A 26,160-nucleotide genomic window follows, 5' to 3' on the forward strand; every position below is an offset into this window, starting at 1 on the left:
TGGGCAGTCTGGCCTTGTTCACATTGTGCTGCTTGACTGCACGAGGATCTCATATTGGTAGATGAGGAGTGGATTAATTTTTAGATCGTCACTTGCATTCGCAAACAGCAAAAGGGTCAATCTGTCCTTCATCGGCTTGTGCCCGAGCATAGCCTTCTCCTCCTGTATGATGTAGGTCCTCTTCAGCATCTTTTTCCAATACCGTCTCATTGCAGTTAAACACTTGTTGCGGGACATAGCCTTCGGCCTGGAACAATCTTCACACTCAGCAGGCACCAGACAGGGTGCATTATTATTTAATGTTGTTATAGAAACATTTGTTATACCTCTTTGGAGGAATAAGTAAATTAAAGGACTAAAAACCAGAGATAGAAATTACTTATTAAATATATTTGTAAGGAATATGTTACTAACTTTTGCAAATTCTGGTAACACAGTTAAGTGAATTAAACAAGGATGATTTTGCAGAAATATCAATATTAATAGTAAATTGTCAAAAATCATCATTCATGTTCTTCCATCCTTTTCCTAAACTATCCTGAGAGATAACTGGCATTTCAAATGTATCAGTGAAAAGGACCCCAAAGGAGAAGTTGCAGGCTGGAGTTTGTACAGTGTACCACTTCTGCTCTACTCTGAACCATTGGTCTGTATTTAATCTTTTCCAATTTTAATATAGTTTTATTTTATATTTGTTTTTGTATCTGTATTTTTACTATATTGTAAGCTGCCCAGAGTCACTTTGGACAATGAAATGGGTGTCATATAAATTTAATCAATTAATGAAAGCAAGTATTTCATATATCTAGGAATCAATATTCCTTGACTTGAGCTGCAAACTCTGCCACATGCTGATAGCCTGTTAGTTTACCTGAACTGACCATTCTATGTGCGCTGCGGGAGAATCCAAGCATGAGTTTAACTTTTGTCCATTAGCTGAGTTTAAAAAGTCTTGGCCTCTAGCTGGTAGAGCCCAGTTTTGTACGAAGACACAGCCGATCTGATAGATAGAAATAAGGCAAGTCCTGAAAAATACAACTTGAAAGGTAAGTCATTCCCCGACACCCCGGATTGAGCTGCCCAAGGGTGAGGTTGGATTCTCCCACGGCACACATAGGATGTCAGGTAAGCCAACGGTCTTTCTCCTGTGCGCCACTTTGAGAATTCAAGCATGGGACATGCCAAAGCATATAGATCTAAGGGTGGGTACTGGAATGGTCCATGGTCTCAGGAACCTCGATGACCCTCTGCAGTACACGTCGCCCAAACGATGCCTCGGTGGAGGCAAACATGTACAGTTTATAATGTTTGATGAAGGGCGACGGTGATGACCAAGCCGCTGCCCTGCATATCTCTTCACTCAAAGCTTGAGTTGCTCAGGCGGTGGTGATAGCCGCACTCCGAGTGAAATGGGCCGTGATCCGCCTGGGTCCTGGTCTGGCCTGGATCTCATAGGCCTGAGAGATGCAGGCTTTCAACCAATGCCCCACAGTGTTAGATGACACCTTCTGACCCATGATCTCTGGTTGAAAGGAGACGAATAATGATTCTGTCTTCCTGAAAGCTGCTGTTTGCTTGACATATTGGCGTAGGGGCCTTCTTACGTCAATATAGTGCTACCTTCTCTTGCGAGGAAGTTATGGTTGCAGACAGAAGTTGGGGAGAATAATCTCCTGGGCCCTATGAAAGCACGAGTTGATTTTGGACAGGAATGTCAGATCCAGTCGTAAAACAACTCTGTATGAAAAATGGAGAGATCTTGGCATACCAAGTGGTCCGCCAGCTCCGATACTCTTCTGGCCAAGGTAATGGCCATGAGGAAGACCATTTTGAGGGTTAATAGTTGTAGACTGATGATGTGTATTTGTTCGAACGATGCATCTTTGATGACCTGTAGCATGACAGGTAACTCCCAGATGGGTAAACGATGAACCGCTGGTGGCCTGAGGTTCGTCGCCCCTTTCAAGAAGGATCGGACCCGAGGATGATGCACCAAAGTTCGACCCCCTTCGACAAGAATTATGGTAGAAAGGGCTGCCAGCTGACAACGCAAGGTGTTGGGTGTCAGTCCTCTTTCCAGTCCGTCTTGTAAGAAATCCAACATCTGTGGCACAGAGACTGACTAGGGCTCAATGTGACGAGGCCTGCACCATTTGCAGAAAGCCACCCAGGTAGTCTTATAAATGCATGTAGTGGATGGACGCCTGGCTGCTTGAATAGTGTGGATTACCTTGTTGGAAAAATTATCCCGCATTAGGATATCCCTTTCAAGTGCCATACTGCAAGTTGCAGCCACTGGGACTCTGGATGAAGAAAAGCCCCCTGGCTGAGGGCAGCTGTCCAGAATTCTCCACGGGCTGGCAATGGATAGATTGACCAAGTTGGCGTACCAGGGGTGCCTTGGCCAGTGGGGAGCGACTAGTAGAACTTTTGCTCCCTCTGCCAGTATCTTCCGAATGACTCTCTGGATGAGAGGTAGAGATGAAAAAGCGTACAGCAGACCTGGTGGTCAAGGGCTGTGTAGAGGGGCTGTACCGGGGGCTGTACCGGGGGCTCCCTCTGCCCCCAGTATGGGTAACCAGGCGTAGAACCTCGGGAGATGCGTGTTGTTGAGATGGGGGAACAGTCCACAATTGGGAGCCCGAACCTGAGTGTCAGTTCCCTGAATAGGTCCGTGGTCCTGCTCAGTCAATCCACTTACATGTTCACTGTCTCTGAGATGTGCTTCATCCATATTGATAGAAGGTGTCTCTCTGCCCAGATATGCAGGCCTCCACCTCCCTATGAGCACCCTGGAATGTGTGCCCCCCTGCCAGTTGATATGGGCCTTGGTGGCCACGTTGTCGGTGAGGACTAGGACGTGGCACCTACTCCCTAGATGTTGAAAGTGCCGAAGAGCGAGTTGGGCAGCTCAGAGCTCCAGTCAGTCTATGTTGCTCTGAAGCTCCTCTGGGCTCCAATGTCCTTGGCCTACTAGGGTCTGGGCGTGGGCTCCCCACCCAAACAGGCTGGCATCTGTTGTTACTGTGATGTGGTCAGGTTCCCTGAACAGACATCCCTTGTGAAGGGATGGAGACTTCCACCACGCCAACGATCAAATCACCTTTGGTGGAGCCTGACTTTGGTGTGGGACGTACTGGTGTGGTTCCTCTGGGATGGGAGCAAGAACCACTGAAGGGTCCATGTGTGCGGGCGCGTCCAGAAACAATGTCTATACAAGAAATCATTTTCCCAAGAAGCTGGGAAAGAGTGGCCAGAGACACTGACCTCTGTGACAGAATTTGACTGACCAACGCCTGAATGCTGGTGCATCTTTCTGGAGATAGGTAGACCATGCATGTGGCAGAGTCGATCACCAAGAAGCCATGCTGTTGTAGGATCCGGATTTTAGTGTGAAGGTCTTGATGTGCTTGTGCTGGGGATGACGACAGAATCAAGATGTCATCGAGATAACATTGGATCCTTACTGGAAATGACCGCAGATATGCTGCAACTGCTGCCAGCAGCTTTGTGAAAATCCTGGGTGCAGAGGACAGACCAAATGGTAGTGCTCAGTACTGGTAGTGTCAATCCACAAACTGGAACTACAGGAAGTTCCTGTGTGATGGACGTATGGGCACGTGGAGATAAGCCTCCCTTATATCTACGGACGTCTACAAGTCCCCCTGCAGGATGTAGCCCAAGATGGATTTGAGGGACTGCATCTTGAAGCGTTTGTACGCCAGAAGCACATTTAGCTTTTTCAAATCTAAAATGGCTCTCCACCCTCCCAAACTCTTGGGCACTAGGAATAGGACTGAGTAAAATCCCCAGCCCTCTTACCCCGATGGGACCGGCTCTATGGCTAGTATGTCCAGCAGGTGCTGGATCTCAGTGTTCATGAGACCCTTTTTTACCTGGCACCTGGGAACAGGGCACCTGATGAAATGTCTTGGAGAGGGGAGAAATTCTAGGGTGAGGCCCACTATCTGTAGCACCCAAGCGTCTGTGGTGGATGTTTCCCATTGGCTTACGAAGTGGACCAGTCATCCGCCAATGGGATGGTGGGAGTGGGAGTCACTTATATCTGCAAAAAGGTCAGTTGCTTGAGGCCTGAAGAGCCGCTTTGTAGGAGGCTGTTGCTGCTATTGTTGCCTACCTCTATCATGAAACCCTGACCTATCCTGAAATCTATCCTGGTATAAGTAGAAGTATAATCTTTATTGTCATTGTACAATAAATACAACGAAATTGGTACCTGTCGGATCCCTGATTGTATGGCCGATGGTACTGGGAGGAGTACTGGGAGGAGTATTGTGAAGCTTCATATCCTTGGTCAGCTGACCGAAAGGACTGGCGCATAAAATAGGGTTGCATTCTGTGGTCTGCCCACCTGTGTGCAAGAGGGAGCACCTTACACTTGTCCCTAGTCTCCATAAGAATAGGATCAAGGGATTCCTCAAAGAGAGATCCACCTTTAAAAGGTGAGGAAGCCAGGTGCCACTTGGAGCACAAGTCGGCCTGCCAGTGGCATAGCCACAGGAGGCGACGTGATGTCACATTAGAAGCTAACGCTCTGGACACAAACTTAGCAGCGTTGAGCGTTGCGTCTGAAGAAAACTCGACAGCTGCCACCAGTTTGATGATATCCTGGTGGAGGCAAAGATTTTCCAGGGGAATTCTGGCCTGCAATTGTCTAAGCCAAACTAGGGAAGTCCTATTAAAGAAGGGCGCTGTGGTAGATGCTCGCAGCGCCCAGGCAGTTGCCTGGTGCGTTTTGCGAAGCGTCATCCCCACTTTGTGCCTTTAACCCATCCGACACATAGGAAGGGACAATGGCCGGCGAGGCCAAGGCCACTACTGGGGGATCCATTGTGGGAACCTGTAATAAGGTCTCCAACTCCGGGCCGGAACTGTAGTGTTTCCAATCATTGTTACTCAGAGGAGGAATAGAACTGGGCTGGGCCCACTGTCTCTGAATGACATTGAGAAAACGTTTGGGCATTGGTACAGCTTCCTACTCCAGAACATGTTCCGTGAAGAGACTTTTGGTGGGATCCAACCCGACTGCCGACCCTGCTGGATTGGTGGCACCTCCATGTTGGTGGTGGTTTTGGCAATGTATAGTAAGATTTAAACAGTGTGGGATGAAACAGCAGGGACCCGGTCCTCATCATCTGAAAATTCCTGATCACCTAGGTCCTCTTCTGCAGCCATGAATCATCACTGCGCTGCGAATGGTCAGGATATGGGGGTTTGCAAGGGGCCACCAAACACCTGGTCGAAGACCGTGACCTCGGGGCTTGTCCCTGTGCTGCAATTCTGAATCAACCCCCTGTGTAATAGCAGCGGAGATAAGATCTGCCTTCTACAGGACAAAGCCCCGCCGATGTGGAAGGGAAGGCAGCCACTGGCTCTGACTCTCCTGGTTCATGGTCAGATAGTGGAGTAACCCCTGAAAGGCCAGATGGAGAAACGGGTGCTAAGGCAACCTCCTCCACTAATAATCCTTGGGAAATGACCACATCAGGAGACCAACCCTGGTTAGCCTACAAATTGGGAGGAGAGGCAGGTTGGGAATGGGAGGATAGTATCTCCAACACTAGGGCCGGAGGAGAATCATTATCACGTGCCCCTCTGATTGACTTAGAAAAACGCTTCCCCGGGGCCTTCTGTTTAGACTTAGACTCCCTACTGGCATTAGCAAAAGAGGCCCGAGCCACTGAACCGCTTGCCCGGGGTCTGGTACAGGTGTTCCTGGTGGTAGATCTAGCCACCCTATCAGTAGATATTCCTGGGATGGTCTGGGACCCTGGGGAAATTTCCACCCCGGCACTGCTCTCTGATATAGAGCGATTCGGCATAATGCTTATAATATCCTTTAAGGAAGTGGGGTCTATAGTCTGGGAGAAGGAACTAGCAGACAGGTACTGAGCAACAGCAAGCCTGATCTCCGCAATTCAGAAGCTCAAAGGTCGTTGGATGCTAAGCCTCTGCTGCAGATCTACTCCAAACCTTTAAGTCAAAATGTCCAATAAAACCGGGTTGAGCAAGTCTCTCTCGGGAGAATCTCTGTGAAGTGTACTGTTCCAAAGAAAGCAAAGAACGCAATGGCGCGATCGATTTCCTGGTGCCAAAATCCCAACTGTCGCTGCGGCACTCGCCAGCTACAAAATGGCGGTCCATCAATCAAAATGGCGTCCACCTGTAGAACGACGTGAAAATTCAAATATCGACCCGAACCAGAGGGGGTGGCTCACCGGGTCCCCCAAGGCTCCGAAAGAAATGCAGTATCAGAAGATTCAAGCGAAAGGCGCAATGGGACTGGCGCACCTAACTCCCCGATTGTCACGCAACCTCACACATCAAAATAGGGGCTAGTCCAAGTGATCGGACAGTAACGCCAGCTGCATAAATTGCTGATCACCTTCGCTCCGACAATCGTCTCAGGGTAGTGGCGGTTCTAACCGGGGGGGCAAGAAAACCAGTGCACAAACCCACAGCCAATAAAGGTAGACTCCAGTTGAAAAAGGACTACGAAATTAATTCTCATTTAAAATAAAGATGAAATAAAATGAATTATCTAGAATTTAAATAATATTTGCCTAGAGAAAATTATTTACGTCTTTCCAAGGCTGGACTGAGTTAAAGAACTGGGCTCTACTAGCTAGAGGGGGCATGGCCAAGACTTTTTACATTCAGTCTCAAGGCTAATGAACAAAAGTTAAACCCATGCTTGGATTCTCCCAGCGGTGCATAGGAGAATTTTTCTTTTTAGATGAGGAGTTGATTATGTGAGATTAGCTTTAATCTCTAGCTTTAAATAATGCTAAAGTGGATCTGCTATAATTATTTCATTGAATATTGACAAGACAGTTGATAAAACACGTTGGCATCTTTTCTGTTCTTTCAAAATTACATTTTCCTTAACAAACATGCTGCTTAAATACTGCTAGTAAAGGAAAAACTGCCATTTCTTCAGATGATTTGGCCTTTCGTCAAAAAGCTTTTTGTTTCTCTTGTTCTTCAGCCACAACTGGCTTCCCTGCAGTTTTGAATAATTAATTGCAGGCCTGCCTTGTCACGACGTTAAAAAGTTTGCTAGACATGAACTGACTGAACTGACACTTAAGAGTTAAACTAAGAAAGCTTTATTGCGCAGGTCATAAAACAAAGTTATCTGAAAGTGATTTATTGCGCATGCTTCACACATTCCAGAACTCATTCCTTTGTTCTTTGTCCGGCTGCCAATTTGGCAGACGGAACTTTTATTATCAAAATGTAACAATTAGTTAACTTTCTGTTTTATTTCCTTTTATTATTTTCATATTAAAGTTTGTTTATTAATTAGAATATACTTCTCAAAGACTTTTATTTTATTTTTCTTAACACCTCAATGATATGCTGAAGGGAATCAGCCCGGTCCATTGATCTCATTTTTTTCTCCAGGGTGTTTTTTCCCCTGACAACTTGGTATGCAGAGGTTGGTCGATGATACCAGCTGAGATGGCTACAATTTATGGCTGTATTTTCCCTTCGTGCTATCTTATGATAACCGACTAAAGCTAATTAGCAATGTCGGAGAAAAAGAAACAGAAAAAGAAAAATGGAACAAGCACAGATGGATCAGTTTCTTCTGACAAGGAGGCTTCCTCAGACACAGAGAAGCAAGATCCAAACGTGCTTCAGGAACAACAAATTCCTTCAGGTGCCGAGCCAGATGTGGGGGAAGGAGCTGCAAGACGCGAGATCTACGAAACGAGGTCAGTGGTTCCTCCTTCTAAAATATCTCCAGATGATTATGAATTTTGGGGGGCCAAGCCAAAACTTCCCACTTTGCCAAAGCCACTCCATTCCCAGACCCTCGGAGATTATCAAACACTTGATGAATGGCAACTGCCGGCAGAGAAAAAATCCTCCCACGCAGAAAGCAAAGTTTATGAATCCTTCCCAGATGATGAGGAAGAAATGCAAAGCTATCTATATCAATTAGAGCTGTTTGAAAAATATGCTAGGGAGGCGAGAGAGTGCTTTAATGAAATAAAGAGAAGTAGGAGGAGCTCCCCCACTCCCAAAATGTCTGAGGACGCCATCTTTTCTTTAAAACAACAGCCTAAGACACTCCCCAAAGAGGAGTTCTTAGGTGAATCAGAACAAAGAGACATGTACAGAACAAACAGCAACTAATTTACAATTTGCTAAACATAACACCTTTGCTAACGCTAATAAACCTGGTAGGTGGTTAGCATATAATTTGAGAAGGAATATGAATGACAGAATTATTGATAAAATTGAGTTTCGAGGGAAGATGGTATATCAACAAGAGTTGATTAAAAAATCATTTGTGGACTATTATACTAAGCTATATGTACAGGATAATATACAGAACAAGTTAATAGATGATTTTTTGGAAGGAAAAAGGGTTGCTAAAATTTCTGTGCTTCAAAAGGCAAATTTGGAACGTCTTATAACTGCTGATGAGATCACTTTAGTTATAAATCAACTTAAATTAGCTAAGGCTCCAGGGACTGATGGTTTGACTGCAATGTATTATAAAACTTTACAACTGGAAATGATTGAATATCTCACACAACTATTTTGTAATATACAACAAGGAGGTAAAATACCTCCCTCATGGAAAGCGGCTTTTATCTCATTGATACCTAAAGATAAAGAGGGCCCTAAGAAACCAGAGGATTACAGGCCGATATCTCTTCTGAACACAGATTATAAAATATTTGCTAAGGTACTAGCCAACAGATTGATGCCGGTTATTCAAGAGATTATTCATCATGATCAAGCAGGATTTATTGAAGGCAGACATATGAAGGAGAATGTAAGGCAACTCATAGATTTAATTGACTATCTTGATAAGAATAAGCAGATCTCTGCAGTGCTGGTTTTCTTGGATGCAGAGAAGGCCTTCGATCGAGTGAACTGGAACTTTCTAACCAAGACTTTGGAAAAGATGGATATGGGACCACGATTGCGGCAGGCGATTGGAGCAATTTAATCAGCAACAAAATGCACAACTTATTATTAATGGAAATTTGTCAACAACTTTCGAGATACAAAAAGGCACAAGACAAGGTTGCCCATTATCCCCATTGTTATTTATTTTAACTTTGGAAGTCTTGTTGAACGCAATTCGGGACTCAAAATCCTTAGATGGCATAGCTATCAGGCAAAAGGAATACAGAACTAGAGCATTCGCCGATGATCTGGTTGTTACCCTTTCACATCCTTTGAAATCAATAATCCAGATGAAAAATATCATAGTAGAATTTGGCATGGTGTCTGGGTTTAGACTAAATCAAAACAAAACGAAAATGATGGTTAAAAACATGACAGAGACTCAAAGAAAGAGACTTGTAAGTTTAGCAGGTTTTGAAATAGTTTCTAAAGTTAAATATTTAGGAATACAAATTTCAGAATCAAATACAAAACTTTTCTTAAATAACTATGAAGTGTTGTGGCAAAAGATACAGAAAGATCTTGAAGCGTGGAAAAAGTTACAATTGTCTTTGCTTGGAAGGATCTCAGCAATTAAACATTCTACCTAGATTTATCTTTCTATTCCAGATGATTCCGGTGCTTAAATCAGATAAAACCTTGTTAAATTGGCAAACAACATTAAATAAATTTGTTTGGAAGGAGAAAAAACCGAGAGTAAAGATGAAGATTATGCAAGATACACGTGAAAGAGGCGGCCTCAGACTCCCAAACCTTCGATTGTATTATGAAGCTGCGGTACTAACGCACGTAGCAGATTGGTTTGGGAAAACAAAAATGGAATTGCTGAATATAGAAGGCCATGATCTTGTTCTGGGATGGCATGCATATCTTTTTTATGAAGACAGGGTGGATAAAGTGTTTAACTTTATGTTAACTTTTATGTTCTCCGTAGTGCCTTGATGAGAATATGGAAGAAGCACCGGCCCAATTGGGATTATAAAATACCGCTTTGGTTGGATCTTGCAGACACCATGGGGATTATGAATATTAAGTCACTCGGGGGTTGTTTATATAAAGATGTGCTTATCGCTGATGGGGACGAATGGAAGTTGAAAACTTTGGAACAGCTGTTGGAAGAAGGAATTACTTTAAATTGGTTACATTACATACAGCTACAGAAGAGATGGGAAGAAGATCGTAGGGTCGGTTTTATGGATAAAGAAGTGGAACTGATTAAGCAGATAAAAGAGACTGGCCCAAAACAAGTTAAAAGAATATATAATGTACTGTTAGAAAGAGACTCAGAAAGTGAATTGGTTAAGGATTGTATGATTAAATGGGCTCAGAATTTTGGTGAAGTGGTTATGTTGGAAACGTGGGAAAAAATATGGGTTCAGAATGTTAAATTTACACAGTCACAGAATTTAAGGGAGAACTTTTATAAAATGTTTTACAGATGGTATTTAGATCCTAAAAAATTATCATGCATGTACCCAAATGTTCAACCAAAATGTTGGAGATGCGGGTGCCTAGATGCTACCTTTTTTCATGTATGGTGGACTTGCAACAAGGTTAAAGCTTTTTGGATAAAAATATGGTGGGTTATGCAGAATGTATTTAAGAAAAGAATACAATTCACTCCGCAAATGTTTTTATTGGGTATAGCTAAGGATTTCACCAAAGGGGAAACAAAATTGGTCTTGCATATGGTCACAGCAGCTAGGTTGTTGATTGCGCAACATTGGAAAAAAGATTTTTTACCGACAATTGATCAATGGATTCAGAAGTTGGCGGGGTTCGCCGAAATGGCAAAAATTTCAGCTTTCTTAAAAGCTCAGAAACAGGAGGATTATACACAGGAATGGGTAAAATGGATTGATTACATACAGAATAAATATCAGACTAGGAAGTACTATGTAGCCTTTAGGTAAGAATGTTTAGATTGATAGATGATCAGAGTAAATAATATATGGGATGCTTGGAATTGTTAGAGTGGTATACAGCGGAAGTCAGGGGGGTGGGTTTGTGTGGGAGGTGGGGGAGGGTTAGGGTGGAGGGCGGGGCAATATATATGTATGAATAAATTAGAAGATGGGATTAACGAAACATTGTTATTCTAGGAGAAATTTATATTAAGAGTTATAGATGTTAAATTAGCTTAGAAAATGGGATCAATGTGTTATTATTAATCTAAGAGAAATTTATATTGTTTTTGCTGGGAGGAGAGGGGTTACGAGTAATTTACTTTAAGACGGGGGGAGGGGAGGGGGCAAAGTATTTGGTATAATATTTGAATGTGAATTTTTGCGGGGGGGGGTTGGGGGGTATAGCATTTGTATGAGATTTATATTGTATGGAGGGGGGGTGAAAAGGGGGAAAATTTGTTTGTACAAAACTCTTTTAATAAAAAAAAAAAAGAACAAAGAGACATGTACACGTCACCGAGGTCACGTGATCCCTTTGAGCCCATTGAACTTCCGGCCACGTATAGAGGGCTGCAGCCAAGAAGTGAGGCTGCACTGCCATCTGCTGGTGGAGAAAAATTATTAGAGCAAAAGATGAAACAGCTCCATGAAAGTTTTAAAGAATTAGCTATGAGTCCTTTAGAAGCCAAAACTTTGCCTCCAAAAGTTAAGTCTTCAACACCCCCTGGTGGTGCTGAATCCTCCCTAGATGGAAAAAGGCAAAGCCAAAGGCGAATGCAAGGAAGTCAATTTGATGTTGCCACGCAAAGGTCAATGGTGCAACCACAGCACCCCCTGGTTCAACAACCAGCTTTGCAACCTGATCAACAAATTGTTCCGATGCATATTCCTCAGCAGCTACTTCCAGTCACTCCCTTGACTGGTGAGTCCAAATTAAAGGAGTCAGGAGAGAATTATAAAGCCTGGGTCAGTGAAATTGCGCTCTTGCTTCGAAGAGAAGGCACACATTGCATGATTTTTAATCCTCCTCCTCCACCCTGGACACCTGCGATGAGAGACCTGGAAAACAGAGCAATCACGACTTTGCTCATGTCAATGGAAATTGAGATCCAGGGTATCTTTCCACCTGATGCAACTGCCCAACAAATTTGGGCTATTTTGGAAGATTGCTACAGGCCCGTTTCAATTGAATCTTCATGTTTGCTCATGTCTGAGTTCCATGGTTCGAAGTTGAAACCTGGTGAACGAATTGGTGGACATTTGACCAAACTGAAAAGAATGAGAAGTGAATTGAGACAAAATGGCCATGTAATCGATGATATCCAAATGATTAGCATCATCATTAACTCATTGAATTATGAATGGAAAGATGCTGTTGCAAAGATTAACTACGTGCCTATTGCTCAACGCACAGTTAACCACGTTTGCAGACTTTTAGTGGAAGAGGAAGCTATCAAGTTAGCTACACCACATCTGCAACGACCTCCAGCATCAAAGGCTCCAGCCAGACGTCCCTTCCGAGGAAGAGGCTACGCTCCAAGGATGCCAAAATGCTACACCTGCAACCGTGTGGGACATGACACCCGGGATTGTCCCCAACGAGTTCCAGCTCCCGCCACGTACCAGCCCAGAGGAACAGACTCCAGAGGCAGAGGTAGAGGCGGAAGACAAGGTCGTCGTGGTCCAAGGCGTGATCCACAAGCTCCACTTGTAACACTGGCCATAACCAACGTTCCACAACCTGATCCAAAGTTCGACAGACGTCTTTTGTGGACTTTAGACAGTGGAGCAACTGTGCACGTTACCCACAGAAGGGAACTTTTCACAGAGATGGGCGAACCAGAGTCCGAGTATAGAGAACTGTATTCCTTCACCAACCACACTTGCAAGGTTATGGGAAAAGGAACTGTTTACATTGAAGAGCTCGATACACACATCCCTGATGTTTATTACATACCTTCAGCAACCAGTAATTTGCTTAGTCAAAGTCACTTATCTAGAGATTTAAAGTTCCAGGTTCACCACCTCGAAAAAGCAAGTTACTTAGTTAAAGATGGAGATATTATTGCTGAAACTATGCTGATTGGTGGTGTTTATTACTTAAAGCCAAAGCCTAAAGGGCAAGCACAGGCAAGTATGCAAACTCCAAAAAGGCACAACGCAGACCCAGAGAGAGTTGGCCCAGAGAGAGAAAACGTTACTGTGCCAAAGGCTCCTAAAGCCAACAAACAGAGAAAACAGAAACAGGTTGCTCAGAGCAAGCCTGAGGGTCCTCATGAAACTGTTAATGTTGAGAATTCACTAACTGGTAAACCTTTACATTCCAGGTGTATTCACAAGTGGCACAGAAGATTGGGACATGCCAGTTTCTGTGTTCTTAGAAAGATGCCGGAGTTCGCAAAAGGTTTGGATCTAAAGGGGTGTAAGGTGTTTTTGGATTGTGCGGTCTGCAAAAAGGTTAAATCCAAGGCGGCTGCAATTCCAAAACACGCTACACGCCGGTCAACACGCATTTTTGATTTGGTACACACTGACATAGTGGGTCCTTTCCCACCAACACTTGGTGGCAGAAAGTATTTTTTAACAATAGTAGATAATCATTCTAGATATGGATTTGTATATCCTATGAGAGAGAAATCTGAGACCTTTCAGATCTTTAAAGACTTTGCAGCTTTTGTTTCTACACAATACCAAGTTCGCATCGCCAGAATCCAGAGTGACCATGGTGCAGAATTCATGTCTCAGCGTTTCCAGGACTGGATGCGTAAGAATGGAATTCTTCATCAGACATCTGCTCCATATACACCGGCTCATAACGGAGTCGTAGAAAGAAGACAAGGGGTTCTACAAACCATGATGCGTTGTCTTCTAGAAGATGCCAATCTCAGTAACACATACTGGGGTGAAGCAATCAAGTATGCAAATTACATTGTCAACCGTACTTGGAGCAGTGTAATCAATCAAACTCCTTTCTACATGCTGTATGGCTACAAGCCTGATCTCAAGAACCTCCACATTATTGGTTCATATGCTATGGTGAACACTCCCTTAAGTCAAAGAAGAAAGGGAGGTACAGTAGCAAAGAGACTGAGATTTATGGGTATTGATGATAATTCAAAATGGTTCAAATTCATTGATACTAAACATGTGATTGTCATTTCACAATCTGCTAATTTTGAGGAAGATATTGACTGGTCCAGGATTCATTCCAATGATCCTGAAGTTTATTTTCCTAGAGATGGTGTTCCAGATGCCACGCAGCCTGATGACAAGTTGCAGGCAGATATTCCTTCTTCCAGTTCTTCACAACCTGATGTTCCGTCTTCGCAAGCCGCGGATGCTGATGCTAGCGACGAACATGAGGACGAGGATGATGATGAAGAAGAAGAAGAAGACGACTGGTCTGTTGCTCCTAGACGTTCCAAGAGGGCCACAAAAGGAATCCCTCCACAACGCTATTCATGGCAACTGACAAAATCACCATTACCTTTGATTTGCAACGTTACTCTTCCTCCAGAGACATTCACACAAATCAAACAGCTTCCTGATTCAGAGCAAGACAAATGGTATGATGCAATGCAGGATGAAATGGACAGTTTAAAGAAACTTAATGTATTCACACCTGCAAAACCTCCAGCAAACAAGAAAGTCATTGGCACTCGATGGGTCTACAGAATCAAGAAGAAACCAAATGGTGAGTCTTTATACAAAGCCAGACTTGTAGCTCAGGGTTTCACTCAACGTTATCCTGAGGACTACACAAACACTTACTCACCAACAGTCAGAACTGAAAGTGTAAAAATTGCTTTAACCACTGCAACTATTCTTGGTTTAGAAGTTTTTCAATTTGATGTGGACACAGCTTATCTACATGCAGACCTAGATGAAGAGATCTACGTGAGAAGCCCTCCAGGATTCCGAAAGCAAGAAGGGGATACCTGGTTCCTGAACAAAAGTCTTTATGGTCTGAAACAGTCAGATTTAATGTGGTATTTATGTCTTACTGACAAACTAAATTCAATGGGCTTTATTAAGTCCGAAACTGATGAATGCGTGTTCACAAAAAGATCTAACAATGCATATGAGATAATTCTTGTCTATGTTGATGATATTGTTTATATTGGTCCAAATAAGAAAATGAGTGAGATTTTTGCCAAAAGTTTGCAGAGATACTTCACACTGAAATCTTTAGGACACATTAGCACTTATTTAGGTGTTCAAATTGAAAAGACACAGAAGGGGTTTAGTCTTTCACAAGAGGAGAAAATTGACCACATTCTACATCATTGCAACATGAAAGATGCTAGCACAACAAAGACACCCATGCAAACAGATTTTCACAACTTAACACATGAACCAAGTCCTGAGTTCGAGGACCAAACACTTTATCATTCAGTCATTGGTTCACTATTATACATCAGTAGCTGGACCAGACCTGACATCGCACTTAGTGTTAATCTTTTATCACGACACGTAGGTAAGGCAACACAATTTCATTGGTCATGCATTAAGAAGTTGTTGAAATGCCTGAAACACACTAAACACATGAAGTTATTGCTAGAACCAACACACACTGATCAACCAAAGTTGATTTGTTTTTCTGATTCTGATTGGGCGAGTGACAAGAAGTCACGCAAAAGCACTTCTGGTTACATGATGTTCCTGAATGGTTGTCCTGTTTACTGGCAAGTGAGAAAACAGAGTTTTGTTTCATGTTCATCTACTGAAGCTGAATATGCTTGTGTTTCAGATGCTTGTAATTCTCTAACGTGGTTTGATGCTTTGATCACAGATATCTGGACACGTCCGATTCGACCAATCACCGTGATGGAAGATAATGTATCTGTTGTTTATATTTCTGAGTCACATTTCACAGGTTCTAGGTCCAGACACATTGACATTCGTTATCAAAACACAAAGCAATTAGTTAAGCAAGGTTTTGTTAAATTGCAATATGTTTCTACACATGATCAGATTGCAGATATGCTTAACAAACCACTTCCTGTAAATCAACACGAGTATCTGCGAAAGAAGATGTGCCTTAATTGATGATTTGATGACGTCAGCCCAGACTAGCAAAAGAAGGGGTGTCACGACGTTAAAAAGTTTGCTAGACATGAACTGACTGAACTGACACTTAAGAGTTAAACTAAGAAAGCTTTATTGCGCAGGTCATAAAACAAAGTTATCTGAAAGTGATTTATTGCGCATGCTTCACACATTCCAGAACTCATTCCTTTGTTCTTTGTCCGGCTGCCAATTTGGCAGACGGAGCTTTTATTATCAAAATGTAACAATTAGTTAACTTTCTGTTTTATTTACTTTTATTATTTTCGTATTAAAGTTTGTTTATTAATTAGAATATACTTCTCAAAGACTTTTATTTTATTTTTCTTAACACCTCAATGATATGCTGAAGGGAATCAGCCCGGTCCATTGATCTCATTTTTTTCTCCAGGGTGTTTTTTCCCCTGACATGCCTTGCAGCAAGCAAACACATCACCTCCCTCCCTTGGGCCTGAATGGGGGGAAATTCCACTTCTAGAAAGCCTCTGGAGCCTGGGGAGGGCGAAAAAAGCCCACTAAAACTGGGGGGGAGCACTGGTCGCATGCACATGCACACTGGGGTCACACGCATAGCATGGGTGTGAGCATGCCCGTGCATGACCCCCCTGCGCTCCCCCTGCCTTTGGCACGCGATCCAAAAAAGGTTAGCCATCATTGCTATAGACTATGTAATTGTATCTGGAAAGTTTTTACAGTTTCTTGACTCTTTTAAAGTTTCCCCCAAGTTGATAGCGATGATTTGTTACTTATTCTATGCTCATTACCCTTAGTTGAACAGATCTCCACCAAATTAATGTATGGATGCAATGGTTATCCAACTATAGAGTAAAATGGACCACTAGATAATTCAATAGCTGACCAACTGCGTACTTTCAAGACACACTCTGTCTCTTTATTACAACTGATTCATCCAATGACCTCCTAGACTATATAATAACCTTGTACAGGAGCTTCAAAATTATTTCCTTTGAAATAACACAAAGCACTATATGCAGCCAGCACGTCCATCAAAACTACCATGTTTCTCTGAAAATAAGACAGGGTCTTATTTTCTTTTGACCCCCGAAATAAGCACTTGGCCTTATTTTCGGGGTGGTCTTATTATTTTTGAGGTGCAGGAGGCTGCAAGTGTAGTCACCTCATGGCTGCTGCTGTGCTGCAATATTTTCGTGGAGGTCTTATTTTCAGGGGAGGGCTTATTTTAGTGCATATGCTCAAAAGCCCGATTGGGCTTATTACCCGGAGATGTCTTATTTTCAGGGAAACAGGGTATAGTTTGATGCAGACTACATAAAAGCCAGGAAAAGATTAACGGCTAGTTGTAAATTATACAACGCAAATAATCATACAATTAAGGCAGAAGAACTATTTGATCAGAATTAGATTACAAGTATCTAATCAGGCAAAAGAAATAAAAGACATGAAGGCATTATGGAGTCTTATTTATTCATTCAGTTAAAACAAAGAACTTTTCTCTTTTTTTGGCGCATCATTGCAGGACATCCTGGTCCTGGTTCATGCCAGCTGGATAACTTTATACTGCCAGAAATATGGGAAAATCACTGTAGGGAACTTTACAAAGATGCTGAATGACAAACAGATCTTTCTATATTGACATGGAAGAACTGCCTATTTGGCAAGCAGTAAATCCAAGGAATTTATGGACTTAATTTTTTATCTAAAATCCGGGAAGGCACTAGTTGCAAATGCTATTTATACCTGAGCTAATTTTTTTAAATGGTGACATCACTTTTCAAGCATCTATAAATCTGGTCATATATTTAAGGACTGGAGCCTAGTAATCATTATACCCATCTATAAGAAAGGGAATGAGACCTGCCAACTATCGACCTATAAGTCTGCATATTATAAGCAAACTTCATGAGGACATCTCCAGTGGAAACATAAGTGGAGGCTGGGTGGAAGAGAAAGGATTATTGGCAGAGGAACAAGCCGGGTTCAGGGAAGGCCGCTCAACAATTGACAACACCTTATTGAGCTATGATGGTGCAGTGGTTAGAATGCAATGTTGCAGACAAACTCTACCAACTGCCAGGAGTTTATTCCTGACTGGCTCCAGGTTGACTCAGACTTCCATCCTTCCAAGGTTAGTAAAATGGGAGCCCAGATTGTTGGGGGCAATATGCTCACATTGTAAACCGTCCAGAGGGCTGTAAAGCACTATGAAGCAATATATAAGTCTAAGTGCTATTGCTATTGTGAAATACATCTCTCAGGCTACTATTTCATTCTACACAGCCTTTGCTGATCTTAAGACAGGACCTGACTCTGTATTTCAAATCAAGCTATGGGACAAGCTGTGTAATACCACCACTGATTGCCAATACTGTTTCTTATTTGTACATTACATGAACGAACAAAGGTCAGAGTAAGACGTAGTATCCTATTGCGCCGGTTGGAGGGGATGGGAGTCGGAGGCACCGTTTTGCGGTGGTTCGGCTCCTACCTCTCCGACCGGAAGCAATGTGTGTTGACAGGGGGGCAGAGATCGTCCCTGAGGCCACTCACTTGTGGGGTGCCACAGGGGTCGGTCCTCTCGCCTCTCCTGTTCAACGCATATGTGAAGCCGCTGGGTGAGATCATCCGTGGTTTTGGGGTTGAGTACCATCTTTACGCTGATGATACTCAGCTGTATATTTCAACCCCAAACCACCCCAACGAGGCTGTCGAAGTGATGTCCCGGTGTTTGGAAGCCGTCGGGGTCTGGATGGGGGACAACAGACTTAAACTCAACCCCTCCAAGACCGAGTGGCTGTGGTTACCGGCGCCTCGGTTCAGCCAGCTGACTCCATCGCTGGCCATAGGGGGCGAACAATTGTCCCCTGTGGAGCGGGCGCGCAATTTGGGCGTCCTCCTTGATGCCCGGCTGTCAATGGAGGACCATGTGGCAGCCGTGGCAAGGGGGGCGTTCCACCAGGTTCGCCTGGTGCGCCAATTGCGCCCCCTACTGGACCGGAGTGCCCTGCGCACGGTCACTCATGCGCTGGTGACGTCTCGCCTGGACTACTGCAATGCTCTCTACATGGGGCTTCCCTTGGGACGCGTCCGGAGACTGCAGCTAGTTCAGAACGCAGCCGCGCGGGTTATTATGGGAAGTACACGTTACTCCCACGTAACACCTCTCCTGCGCGAGCTGCACTGGCTACCTGTGGCCTTTCGGGTGCGTTTCAAGGTATTGATCACCATCTTTAAAGCGCTCCATGGCAGTGGACCTAGTTACCTACAGGATCGCATCCTACCACACACGTCCCTGCGACCTATCCGCTCACACAGAGAGGGGCTCCTCCTGGTGCCGTCTGCTAGTCAATGCCAGCGGGCGACACCTAGGAGTAGATCCTTCTCTGTGATGGGCCCAACCCTCTGGAATGACCTCCCCCCTGACATTCGAACTACCACCGACCTCCGTTCCTTCCGGCAAAAGTTAAAGACTCACCTATTTCAATCAGCTGGCCTGGCACTTTCTTAGTTCTACCTCCCGGGGATTTATTCATTTTAATTGGGTTTGGGGTTTTAAAAAGTTTTTAATACACTATATATTATATTTAATATTTATTATTCTATGTACAGTCTTGCAACCTCCTCCACCTACGTATTTAATTATTTAACTGTTTTGTATGTATTTTATAACGTATTTTAGTGACTGTACACCGCCCCGAGTCCCTTTCGGGAGAGGGGGCGGTCTATAAATATGAATAATAAATAAATAAATAAATAAATAGTAGGCTGAAGGATACCTGGCAGTATGAATTCCAACTTACCAAAGGCGTAAGACTAGGTTGCATACTGGCACTTCTTTTATGTAATTGTTATGTGAATGATGTGGATAAAACAGCTGGAGAGTGTGAAGTTTCATCTACCCAACTAGCAGAGAGACATCCTTGTCCGCAGGACTCAGGAGAATTTTGGACATCTTTGTACATTATAGTAAAGAGAAGCAGCAACTACTCTAAAACTAAATTAAAGGCATTTACAATTCGCCCTAAACGATTTACTCCAACTAATCGACAAAAATAATATTAAATGGGGAAACAACAGATAAATTTAATGTAGCCAAAGGGGTAAGACAGGGATGCCCTTTATTCCCTCTTTTATTCATTTTATCACTAGAAACATTATTGATACAAATTAGGCAAAAGCAGGAAATAAAAGGATTGAGAATTAAAAAGGAAGAATACAAAGTACAAGCCTTTGCAGATGATTTGGCCTTTATTATAGAACAGTGGCAAACCTTTTTTGCCTCCGGTGCCAAAAGCACACACGCATGCGTTATCGCACACACCTGCATGCCCACCCCCATAATTTAATGCCCTCCCTGCACCACGCGTGACCCCCCCTGCTCAAGGCTTTCTTGGACCCTCGTGAGGGCGAAAATACTATCTAAGAATCTTACCAACAGGCAAAATTAGGAATTGGAGGAGAAATTGGGGGTTCAGAAGGCCAAGAAGGTGAAATATTTGGGAATTTGGTTAACGGCGAAATGTTCCTCGATAAAAGAGGACAATTATAATAAATTATTACAACAAATACAAAGATTTAGACAACTGGGCGAAATTACAAATATCATTAATTGGGAGTATTGCCACAATTAAAATGAATATTCTACCTAAAATTCTGCATCTCTTTCAAATGGTACCAATAAAGTTAGGGAAAAATCCTTTGAAAAATTAAATAAAATAATATTAAATTTTATTTGGTCGGGGGGGGGGGGGAAGCCCGCATAAAACTTAAACTTTTGCAAGATAGTATAAATAAGGGGGGGTTTGGTCTCCCTGACTGGGAGCTTTATTATCATGTGGCAGCAGTGATTTGACTCAAAGACTGGATTAATTTAAATAATAGGAGGATATTAGCAATAGAGGGTCACGACCTCCAACTGGGCTGGCATGCATTTCTCTGGGAGGGGAAAAACAAAACTCACTCATACTTCCAGAGACACATAGTAGGAGATGCTCTGTTCTACGATTGTGAAAAAATTAAGAAAAATCATTATATGAAAATTCCAATTTGGTTATCAACAATGGAAGTGATGATTTATCCAAACGTATTAGATCTAAACAAGATTGTGAGTTACAAAGAATTATTAGCTGAGCAAGGAGAATTAAAAACTGATCAGGAGTTAAAGAATCAAGAAACAGAGATAGGGTGGTGGCTCTATCTCCAAATTAGGACAAGATATAAAAAAGATGTATAACAGCACGGCATTTATGGAAAACAATTGTAATTGGACAAAATATTGCAAGGGACAGGGGAAAAATTATTACCAAAGCATACGATTACTTTTTAAGATTTAAAATGGAAGAAGAAACAGTGAAGGAGATGATGATAAGCTGGACCAGAAATTTTGGCAATAGTATTGAATTAGATCGGGATAAATTATGGGAGAAAAATTATAAATTAACGATGTCAGCAGCCTACAAGGAAAACCTGTACAAAATGTTTTATCGTTGGCATTTACCTCCAGTGAGATTGGCCAAAATGTTTCCAAACCGCTCGCCTGAATGCTGGAGATACAGCTATAAACAGGGAACCTTCTACCATATGTGGTGGACCTGTACCAAAGCCAGGAAGTATTGGCTTAAAATAAAGGAATGGCTGGAACAAATTACAGAACAAAAGATCAAACAGAAACCAGAGCTATTCTTATTGGGCATATTAGGTGGAAATATGTGTAAAAAATTTCAATATATAATATTACATATACTAACTGCAACTAGAATCATCTTTGCTCAAAATTGGAAACAGAATAATATCTCTTCAGATGCAATGATAATATGAAAGGTACTTCAGTGTGCAGAGATGGATAGGTTGACCATTGAATTGAAAGACAGAGAAGAATCGGAGTATTATAAAGTGTGGAGTAGATGGTATAAATGGCTGGAGGATAGACGTAAAACTACTGTATAAGAATTATGTAATATCTACAATAATACGATACTGTACATATTTGTAAATATTAATACAACCTAAATGGCTATATAATATAGATTAGTGAACTATAGAAATAGAGCTTATGTAAATATGAATGATATTAATGATACTGATACGGAAGAGCTGTAACAAGTAGAAATTTGCATTTGGTTTTTTAATGTTTAAATATGTTTAATTTTTAAAATTGCCCTAAAAAGCGTACCTGGGTTATTAACAACCGTTCCATCGAACAGGTAGAATGCTTCAATATCTGGGGACAATCTTTCAGGCTACTGAATATAAAGGGCTCATCAACTATGCTTCAAAAAAGGAACATCAAAGTGCAGCAGCTATTCTAAGATTTTATTATATTATATTTTACTATACCATTGTAGGTTAGCCTCAAAAAGCTTGATGGCTGTAGGTATGTATTAACCTACACACTTGCAGCCATCAAGCATTTCGAGACTATGTCTCTAGCCCAATTATATAATAACTCTACCGCCTTCTAACCTGTCCAGTCTACATTCTTAAGAGCAATTTTTCAAGTTCTACAGTGCATCTTTAATTCCTCATTATGCATGGAGGCTGGAATGGTGAGATGGGACACCAGAATTCGGCAATTCTACAAGATGACGCTGATATTTTTTCCCTACAGGTGTCAGTGTTAGAAAGATAAGTTTCAAAGGGGGTGGAAAGAAGAGGTTTATAACAAGCTTCCCCTCCTAAGACTCTCCCCCACTTATTAGCATCCCTGTGCTATGAGCAGGCAAGAATCCACTCAAACAAGGCCTGTATGACATAGATCAAGAAGTGGAAGAATACTACTCGGCTTCCTGGGACGGACAGTCAGAGATGCATCCTGGCACGTGCCACATATCTCACACATCTTAACATTCCCCACCTGAGAAGGGCCTTTAGCTTAGCCTGATGTAATGCGCCACCTTCTTATTTTTGGGAAGAACACACAGAAACTACCGAACAGGTTCTTTTGTACTGGCAGTTTTACACATCCCGAAATGCTCTCCCTGCCCCACTCCTGGCTTGTAAAACAGGACATAATGACCAGCAGTACAAGCAATTCTTACTTTCTGATATTAATCCTGAAATAACTTATAAAGTTGCCAGGTTCTATATGGTGGCACACAAAATAAAGCAAAGAATAAATAAGAGCAACGGAACTTTTTTGAGCGTGGCTTTGCCTACTGGTCACTTTTTCAACTACTGTGCTGCACCTTCCTTAGATTTGTCAGGGGCTTTATACAGTATTTTTAAATTTTAGGTTTGTAAAATAATAAGAATAAAGGTTTTTTTAGCAAATATTTTAGTAAAGTTATCACTCTTCATTTATTTTTGGATGTTCTGGATCTTTGAAAATTATTTTCTTCTTTCTTTCTGCTGATTAATAACCACAATAAAGTTATTTGAATTTGCTTATGGAGTGATTTGTTTAATGAATGTGAAGGCTGAGAGTGTACCTGTTAACTGGAAGAATATGCTGATAGCTCCCTTATGTGGAGAGAAAGAAAGCAAGTACCAAAACATTTAGACTGAAAAAGAATAACTGTTATGAAGAGAGATGTTTCTCTCTTGACAGGAAATGAGATCTGGGAACAAGTATTTTTAGTGCAACATCAGAGAAGGTGATAAGGTACTGAAATTGTCTGGAGGAAGAAGGGAATTATTTTAAATAAATTTTATCTGTACTTTTTTTACTTTCTATATTCTTCTTAGATTATTTTGTTTTATCCTTGCATTTGTAAACTTTAAAAATATATACAAAAAAGGGAGGGACAAGAAGCAACATTCAGGATTTGCAATGCACCTTAATATCGGGCGGGGAGGAGGTGTCTCAATCAAATTTCTCTTTCAATGTTTCTTCTTGGGAAAAGTGAGAAACAATCTCGACTGCATGTCATCTAATTTAGAGGAAGTGTACGATAAAGTAAATAAGCTTGAATTTCATTTCTGTACAAATACATTTGTGGGTTGCCTTCTGAATATGGTGAGAATAGTATAAAAGTAGTCCTCAACTTATGATCCTTCATTTAAGAACCATGCAAAGAGCACTGAAAAATGTGACTTATGAGTGGTCCTCACACTTACAACCATTGCGCACCCCCCCGTCACATGAGCAGAACTTGGAACTTGGCAACCAGCATATGCAGCATCCTGGGGTCTTCTGATCGCCAATTCCAACCTTTCCAGGGGCTTCCAATAAGCTAACTCAAGAGAGGAAGCTGATTTGCTTAATGACAACTGCAAAGAAGTTCATAAAACCAGGTACAAGTCAACAATTGCTTAGCGAAAGAAGTTCCAGTTCCAATTGTGATCATGTTGAGGATTACCTGCAACAGGGAAGTAAATATAAGGGAGAATAAAGAGAATACTTAGCCAGTGCAAGGTGAGAATGCTACAATCGCCTCTTGGATATGTGAGATATTTTTGGAATCCTTGCAGGGACATCACAGGAGTGTTAGTTGAGGATGAGACATGTTCATCTTAGCAAATGAAGTCATATTATTGGCCAAGTACCCAAATGTTAAATAGATTGTATGACACAACAAAGAGTAAGGACTTGAAAATGAATGCCAAAGACCAAGGTGTATCTGACAAGTTCACTCCCAACAGCTGCACATTGTCATAAAAACTGAAAAATTACAGAAATAGATTTGTTAGAACATTTCCTTAATATTTTGGCATTTTAAAATATTCAGCTTGCGGTAGAAAGTATTAGTGTATGGACTGATGATTCAAAGAATGTTTGTCAAAATAAGTGAAAATGAAGCATGCAATTGCCCAGTTTGTTGGGCGTGAGAGGTGAAAGAGAAAAACGTGGTGCCCTTGGAATGGCCTACTTAACAATCTGTACAATAAAATAAAAAGAGAGGGAGAAATAGAGAAAGTCAAAAACGAATCAGTGTATAATGAGCATTGACCCAACTCAAATGTGACTGACCAATACAGAAAATGTTATAGTTTGGTCAAAGAAAGAGAATAAAGGACTACAAATATATGAAAGAAAATGGAATGTCTTAAGAAAAAGGAAAAGAAGAGTGTGGGAAACTGATGGTGAGATTTTCACAGACATTAGAAGAATAAAAGGCAATATAGGAAGTGGTGCACATGTGTGATAAAAACAAGGATGATGAATAGTGGATTCCTTTATGCTCTGGAGCTTAGTTGTTTGCTTGTAGATGTTTCCACAATATCAAAGACCTAATTAAAGTAGAATAAAATATGGATTAAAATATAAGAATGAAGACGTGGCATAAAAGGGACAGTTAGAAGCTTGCTTAAAGGGACAGGGAAATGTCATCAGCCTTCAACCACAACATGTTCCAGCAAACGTCCCTATGTCAAAAGTCCAAAACCACAAGGTTCAATTAAAGTTCGCATAAAGACACGTAGTCAGTACCTATGGGCCAAGACAAAAGGAGAAGTAAGACCCCCATTTCCTTATAAGGCTTTTTCCTCAAGGTAACCAATAAGAAATGAGTTAAGTATTTCCGTGTTATGCTGCCTTTGAGAATGTATAAGAATGTGTGCTTCCATAATGAAGGTTGCTCAGAATTTCCAATGCTAGCTACGTGCTAGCTTTCTGAACCTGGCTGCCAAATAAACTTTTCCTGTATCCTGAGAAGTCTAAGCTTGTCATTTTCTGCAACATAATCATAGAAGAAGATGAGATTAAACTTTCATTCAATATCACAGCACATAGATTCTGTGAAAGAATCCATGGTACCATTACCACGGAACACACATGACCTAACCAAATACATTGAGATTGAAATACTCAGAATCGTGGAACATCAAGCTTTGCCTTTCTATAGGGAGTCCTCAACTTATGATCACAATTGAATCTAAAATTTCTATTGCTAAACAAGACAGTTGCTAAGTGAGTTTTGTCTCATTCTATAATCTTTCTTGCCCAGCTGTTAAGTGAATCCCTGCAGTTAGGTTAGTCACACAGTTATTAAGTGAATCTGGCTTCCCTATTGACTTTGCTTATCAGATGGTCACAAAAGGTGATCATAGGACCCTGGGACAGTGCAACCGTCATAAATATGAGTCAGTTGCCAAGCTTCCTAATTCTGATTATATGACTAGGGTGTGCTACAATGATCGTTGTGGAAAATGGTCATGTCACTAGATCTGCTATGTAGACAACCTCTTTCTTATTATAAAAAAGGAACAACTAGAGAAGACTTGACTGAGTGCCTCTCAGAGTTTGTTAGAAAATGGGCAACTATATACATGAATAAAATAAATGAATAAAATTTTATTTAGATAAACACAAACGCTA

General features: G+C 41.8%; 1 protein-coding gene across 5 annotated transcripts in view; it reads right to left on the bottom strand.

Moving 5' to 3' along the window:
• The window catches only part of MAN2A2 (mannosidase alpha class 2A member 2), a 54,201-nt gene that overhangs the window by 26,238 nt on the left and 1,803 nt on the right, over positions 1-26,160 (bottom strand). The gene's annotated exons all lie outside the window — the stretch shown is intronic.

Source organism: Natrix helvetica, assembly GCF_964273705.1.
Source record: "Natrix helvetica genome assembly, chromosome: 12".
In the NCBI taxonomy this organism is placed as follows: Eukaryota; Metazoa; Chordata; class Lepidosauria; order Squamata; family Natricidae; genus Natrix; species Natrix helvetica.